Source organism: Pongo pygmaeus, chromosome 7, assembly GCF_028885625.2.
Source record: "Pongo pygmaeus isolate AG05252 chromosome 7, NHGRI_mPonPyg2-v2.0_pri, whole genome shotgun sequence".
Classification (NCBI taxonomy): Eukaryota; Metazoa; Chordata; class Mammalia; order Primates; family Hominidae; genus Pongo; species Pongo pygmaeus.
In genome coordinates, this window is record NC_072380.2 from 34,504,316 (window position 1) to 34,511,948 (window position 7,633).

The 7,633-nt window shown below is 37.1% G+C and overlaps 1 pseudogene; it reads right to left on the reverse strand.

The window, feature by feature from the left end:
• Positions 1–606: 606 nt before the first annotated feature.
• On the reverse strand, positions 607–1,257 carry LOC129042686 (large ribosomal subunit protein uL1-like; annotated as a pseudogene).
• Between the last annotated feature and the right edge of the window lie 6,376 nt (positions 1,258–7,633).

Here is a 7,633-nt window from a genome sequence, read left to right on the forward strand (position 1 = left end):
TGATTTACATGTTTGGGAATGAGCTCTCCTGCCAACTCCTTTATTATCCTTGACTAACAGCTTTTAATTTCCATCTATTGTGCTTTGAAGTTACCTCATTTGCTTGAATATAATGTTTTTGCTTCTGTGTCTACATTGATTATTTCTTGAGGATGAGTCATTTTCAGTTAGAACAGGGGACACATGTGGTTTTATTCTACCACAAATACCAAAGGCCAATATAATATTAATAATTACTATATTATTATAATTTATTTATTTTTTGAGATGGAATCTCACTCTATCGCCAGGCTGGAGTGCAGTGGTGCAATCTCGGCTCACTGCAACCTCTGCCTCCTGGGTTCAAGTGATTCTCCTGCCTCAGCCTCCCGAATAACTGGGACTACCTACAGGCACCCACCACCACACCCAGCTAATTTTTGTATTTTTAGTAGAGGTGGGGTTTCACCTTGTTGGCCAGGATGGTCTCAATCTCCTGACCTCATGATCCACCCGCCTCGGCCTCCCAAAGTTCTAGGATTACAGGCGTGAGCCACTGCACCTGGCCTTGTTTTATTTTTTATTTTGTTTTTTGACTGGTAACAGTAGAATTTATTCAAATGTGCCTTAATATAGGTGCTGGAGCTTGTCCATGGTCCTCTTGATACATAAGGCCTGGACATTCTGCCAGTTTTTCTTGAGCAATGACACCAGGAATTTGACAGCCAGGTGAATGTTATACACAAGCTCATCGTCTGTCATCTTCACGTGACCAACAGCCACAGCCAGACTAACACCTTCTTCATTTGGAACTTTATCATAAACTTCACCTCGTCCACTTGGGCCACCATGTTTTCCTTGGGTGTGAGCAGGGAAGGTAACTTTCCTGCCTTATTTAGGCCTGGGCCAAGGATTGGGATCTGCTTGATCAGAGACTCTGAGGCCAAAATTTCATCATACTTCTTGGCCAGCTTCTTGACCAGTTTCTTATTCCTGTTGAGTTTTTTCAGTGCCTCAATATCCATGTGGGGAATATCCACGGCCTTGGCCTTGTCACAGTGCTGCTGCTTCCCCCAGGACACACAGGAAGAACTTGGGGTGGGGAGTGGACTTAAGTCTGACTGTGCCCGAGAAGCGCTTGTCCTTCTGGGGGTCATAATTCTTCAAGCTGATCTGCAACTCCACCATATCCGGGAACTTGTGGCGTTTGTGCTGGTTCCTGTGCAGGACTTCCCGCACCGCCTCCTACAGGGTGTCGTGAGAGACTTTGCTACTCATGGCTTCTTGAGCTGGCTAACCGGAAAAGAGCCTGTCATTATTTTATAATGAAGTTCATATAGCATGGCATCTACTCTAGAAGTTTGAGCTGTTCTTATGGAAAGAGGCTTAAACCCATTGTCTCTGAAGAAATAAGAGTGCTAACAGGATGGCTCTTCATACAAGTGAAACTGAGAATTTGCATGGATTACTTGTGTTGGTTTGTTAGTCTACCTGCCCTCTGCAATGCATAAAATCACTTTGCCAAGTCAGTAAAGGGCCTTAGAGTTGCTGGAGTGATGATTAGATCGGTTTCTGCTTGCAGAGAATTCATATCAGCAATAGATCTGCTAGCAGCATTTATGTTGTTCAACTTTTAGAAAAAAATCAAGTAATAAACATGAATATCAGTGGTTTGAGTAAGAAATATACAGTATGGTATTTAGGGGTAAGAATTCCCATTAGCAAATCCAAAATGGGCTAGGCTAGGGGGAAGAATTCCCATTAGAAAGTCCAAAATGGGCTAGGCACTTTTTGATTTGCTAAAATAAATCAATTATTAGGGAGCTATTTATTTTATTAAAACATTTTCATTTATTGAAAAGAATGTCTAAGCTTCTTATTAACACATGTGGGAGACACACAATAGACATCAAGGAACTCACAGGTGGTGCTGTTAACCAAGACGCGCAGGCTAGCTTTTATGTAGAGGTGGATAAAATTGTAGTGAAGGCTTGAGCTAAGCACATTGGATCTCAAACTTGGCTGCAAAACATGAAAACTTAAAAAAAAAAGTGAGAATCTCATGGATGTGTATGCATGTGGGAGTGTGTGCAAATACAAACACACTGATGCCTCAGATCACCTCAAGGAAATGAAACCAGAACTCTGGGGATAAAACTTAGGTTCTGGAATTTTGCAATTTGTCTAGCATTTTTAGATAGTTTCAATGTGTAGCTAGCATTGTGAATTGCTGAACTAAGATTACAGGCAACTTTGGAGGAAGATATAGATGGGAAGAGAGGTAGTTACTTTTTTTCTGTTTCTATTGATGTTTCATACATTTTGAGAAAGCCATTGAGAAAACTCTTTAAACACTTTCTGCTCTCTCTACTTCCCCTAGGAATAGGAGTGGCAGAGAATTGGCTCTCAGTCACCAAATCTCAGTATCCTACATAGAGAATAAAGTGCCTTGCTTTAGAGCAAAGACTTGGTCAATTAGCATTAGATAAATTTTCTGTGTTTCCAAAGGTAGAAATAATCTCACCATCCTCCCACTTTAATCAAGCCACCAATTGCCATTTTACCTATTTAATTACAGGCTTCCTTTTGAAAGGTTGGCTGCTGAGGAATTAGTTTCCAGGGTCACTGAACCCCTGTGAGCAGCCTCACCTCTGAATGCCACAGAGGGTGCTCATTCTCAATTCAAAGGCTTGTCTACTTAGATCTCTGCTGCAAGCCCTAGGATGTAGTCAACCTGCAAAACATTGCTCAGAAAGATAGTTACAAGTGCTCGACCAGCCCCTGTGAGGATATTGAATTCAGTTCTTATTTTTAATCATGTTTAAAGGTGGGATCTCTTCATTTGTTATGATAAAACCCATCTTTCATTCTGAAAGGTAAATCAAAGCAAGAACAAAACAGTGTAATTAGTGCCTCTGATGGTTTATATATGATATGGACATATTTCAGAATTGTAAATATGAATGTGAATTTTTGTATGAGTGTAAACTAATACTGATACCAAGAAAAATTTCCCCCTTCCATTGTCAAAGAGAAGAGAGTTAAAGTTGTTTCTCTCTGTCTATCATTGTTCTTTTTTTCTGACATAAGCAGTTGTTTTAGCCTCTGAAGACTCTGGTAGATATGCATAAACTGATCTGGGTTTCATTCTGTTTCACAAATCAATGAACAAAGCTGTCCTCCTGAAAAATTATTGAAAGGTTTTCATTACAAATGACAATGAAGGAAACTAGAAGAAGCAGATGGAGTTCTAAATCCTAAGTGGGTTTTCTGAGCGTCAGAATAGGCTGAGGTAAAATAAATAAATAAAAAATGAAGCCAACTCTGTTTGACTTGCAAATTTGTTATGAAATAAATATGGAATGCTTCAATGCTGGCTTAACCAGCCCTTCTTCTCTGAAATAATAGTGCAAATTTATTTAGCTTCTTTCCTCCTTGAAGATTCTCAAACATTCTATGAGTAGAGATGTTCCCTAGAGAGATAGAAAAAGAACATAGCAGAAAGGGTCAGTAAACATTTCCAGCCCTTCAATGATGTTAGAAACTTTGAATTCAGGACAGTGACAATATTCCTTCCTCCAGCATATGTATTAGACAGTTTCCCAGGTTTTATAGTTGAATAGTTCATGTTGGAATAGTGAGTCACCATACAAAAAAAGTCTTTATTTAGAATTTCTTGGTAAAAAGGAAGAAAAAACATTTTTTTATATTATTAAAAAAGGAAACAGTTTTCTAAAAAGTGACTACTCATTGACACTATCTAATTTGAAAGAGTTTTGAAAACATTTTGGCACATTTCAATATTTCAATTGGATTGGAGAAGACATCCTTAAATGGTAAACATTTATTTCAGAGCCTTCCCCAAGAGAAAGAGTTGCTCCCTCACTTTGTTTTCTTTTTCTTTAGGAATCTAAGGGAGTGATACATCTTTCTGTCTTATAATCTCTGTAGATCCAAATTCACAAATATTTAGCCTATGGAATTCCGCACTATGTTTTGTGTTTTGCTCAAATTGGATTGCAGTGAGCTTTTCTAGAACAAGTTGGATCTTTATCTCCTTCCTTTCCTGGACTTGAAGGCTTTGTAATCACCCAATTGGGTTCTTCTTGCCTGCTGCCCAGAAAAAGCTAATACACTGAGAACAGCAGGAATGTTTTCAGCAAAGGAAGAGTTTAACGATCACAGGGCCAGCCAAGTGGAAGGATAGGAGATAATTCTCAAATCTGCCTCGCCAAGAATTTGGGGACTAGGGGTTTTCAAGGATAGCTTGGCAGTCAGAGGACTAGGGAATGAGGATTGCTGATGAGGTGGGTCTGGGATGAAATCATAGGGGGTTGACACTGTCTTATTGTGCTGAGTCAGTTACTGGGTGGGGGTTACAACTACAAGATGTTAGTTGGTCCGTATAGAATGCAAGGTCTGAAAAATGTCTCAAACACTAGTCTTAAAGTATTTACAGTAGTGATGTTATCCATAGGGACAACTGAGGAAGTTAATCTTGTGACTATTGGCTGTGAGACTCCTGAGTAGTAAGTAGTCTTAAAAAAGCAAGTTATAAAACAGTGACTTCTTAAGAATTTATGTCAACAAAAGAAACAATGGCTGGTTAGAGTTTCTGCTGTGCCTACAGCTTAGCAGAATTCAGGCTCCTACCTATCCCAATTCTAACCTTGTGGCCCTTCTTTTGTTTTACAAAGGTGGTTTCAGCCCCTGAGCAAGGAGAAGGTTAGTGTTTAGAAAGGACTGTTATCATCTTTGTTTTAGACTTAAACTACAAATGAAATTCCTCCAATAGTTAACAGAGAATGAGGAAAGACAGTTATCTTGCAAGGTTAGAAGTAAGACTGAGTCAGTTATGTTAGATTTCCCCCACTGTCATAAGTTTCATAAAAGTGGTTTCAGCATTGCTTTGGGTTCTTAGATCACTCTTAGCTCCTGCTGGCCTGGGACACTCTACATATACTTTTAAGCAACTCCATCAACTACTGCATTATGTAAAAGCATGGAGTTAATTTAGTTTTGGTATTCTTTATTTCAAGGATTTATTAACATTTACGTTTTGGAAACATAATAATGAGAAAGACACTCCCTGACCTCAGTGTGCTTACACACTACCAGGCAAAGAATTAATACATGATATTAATAAAATACTTTAAAGAAAACACATAAGATGGTCATAAGCAAAGCAGCATAAGGATTTACACGGAAACTGTTCTTCTGATCAAGGTAATTAGTAATTAACACTTCAGCTAGACATGTAGGCAACATATTTGAGTTGGATCATTCAATGGTAACTCTAAGTTTAGATACAATAGGCAAGATATTCCTGGAATTAGGTAGCTGTGAAGAGTTATTCCCATATCTAAATTTCCTTCCACAAATTCATGAGAGAGTACCACAAAGAGATTGCTACCCAGAGCATCCCATTTTTTTAAATGTTAGGCTTTAATAATCATAAATAAGCCAATGATTAAGTACAAAGAAATAAGCAACTGAGAAATCCTGTAAGATGGAGCCAGGCTAATGCAAAGCATCATTCTGATTGAGCAAGGTGATACTGGATACTCCTCATGCTACTCATCCAACGTTCAATTCCGAGAAGACTCTGTGGGGCAGGCCAGGCAAAGTTGGTGCAGCCTCTGCCTATTCATTCCAGCTGATTCACGAACCCCATACAATGCCTATGTTTTTTCTGAGTAGTCCAGGGTTTGCTGCAACCCTAGTATAAATATTCCAAGACGGCTCTGATTCTCTAATAAATGTAAGTAAATAGATTCTGGTCTATAAGATGTGATTTATGAAACATACAAATCTTTCCTTGCAAAACTATTATTTTCTCATCATTTTCCCCCTATGCCTGAAATTACATACCTTAAGGAATAATCTTTTAATTTAGAGATAAATTCATTATAGGTTGACATACATATATTTCAAATAGGTTCCCAATTAAATCTAATCAGTCATTCACACCTCAGTGTAAATTAATTTAATTAGATATGTTACTCAGAGAAAAATTTATTGCAAAATAAAAGAAGGGAAGAAATAACATTTGTTAGTACTAGACAATTAAATACATTTTTTCAAGTAGCCCATAAACCTAGTGGATTCTGCATCATTATTAAAAAGGACTCTGGAGTTCAAACTGGCTCAAGTTAACCCTGCTAGTAGCAGAAGCAATATATATCCAGTTCTGTGTCAATATAAGTTAAACACACTTGAAGAAGAGAAAGTAGGAAGAAGAAGAAGAGGAAGAGGGAGAGAGGAGGAGTCAGAGGATTCAGAGATCAGTGTTGCCAAAATTTTTGTTTACATTCTATATGCATGCAACATACCCTGTTGTAAGAGTACCCTTGAATAAAATACATAAGAAAATTTATTTCTGTGCAATAGTACCTAAGGGAAATGATTATAAGCTGTATTTTGATTACATGTGATGCAATATGAACATCTGTATCACATGTAGATAGATAAATGTGAGTGATAAAGGCTAAACAAAAAATATAAAATAGCAAACAGCAACAGTATTTTTTTCCTTGCAATCTCACTCTCTTATTAGTAAATAAAAAGAATATTCATAGGTTTTCACTTCAGGGACTATAAAGATGCCAGTGACTGGTTGATTCTATCATTAAAGTAGCCATAGGTAGGCAGTAGCTTGAGTTTACCATTCAGATAAATGGTAGATATTGTGCAACTGCTCAGAATAAAACCGTTCAGAAACAGTTCTGGAAAGTAAATTTGGGGGAGCATATTTCCAAATGTATTATTGTGCTTGCTTTTTGTCATAGAGTTGAAAGATCTCCAAAATAGAGCAGCATTTCATTGTCCTCTATACATATGTGCTATTTAAGACCTAGGTAATAATGCTATATTAAAAGCATAAAAACCACCAGCCTGGCATTTTCCAGGGTGTTATATGTATACTTCTGGTATACATATTATTGTTTTTTGGTGGTGGTGGTGGGGTGTGTTTGTGTGTGTGTGTGTGTGCATGTGTATGTGTATATGTAAGTATACATATATATATGCACACACACATATCTGAAGAGTTCATTATTGTAATAAATAATAAATAGACCTTTGTTTAAAAGGAATATTCTATAAGGTAAGACTAAGTTCATTTAAGTATTGAACCTTTGTGAGTTGATTAAAAATATTACATTAGTAGTGTAGGTGGTATCCAGACAAAAATTGTGATATTAAAAAATGAATTAAATTTGAAGAAAAATAGCATCATCCTAGACAACAAGCTATCGGAGGGCAGGGAACTTAGAATCCTTTTTCTTGTGCCATATTTGCAGTCCTTTGTATGAAGCCTAGCACATAGTTGATGTTCAATAAATTTTGAATGAATTAATACTAAATGAATACTAATGAAAGTTAAGTTTGCCTCTACTGTGAGTTTGTGGAAATTGTTTATTCCTTCTGAACTGTCAAGCATCAATCTATTGAAAGAAAATGATAATTACAGTCCTCCAATTTCACAAGGCTATTGTAAAATGCAAATACAGTAACATAAATAAAAGTACCTTGCAATCTGCTGAACATCATACAAAATAAAGATAATTTTGTATTGTTTGTAATTCACATGTCATAGGTTGACAACCTAGGTAAATGACTTACTATACCATTTCTCTTAGTGTTAGAGACCACA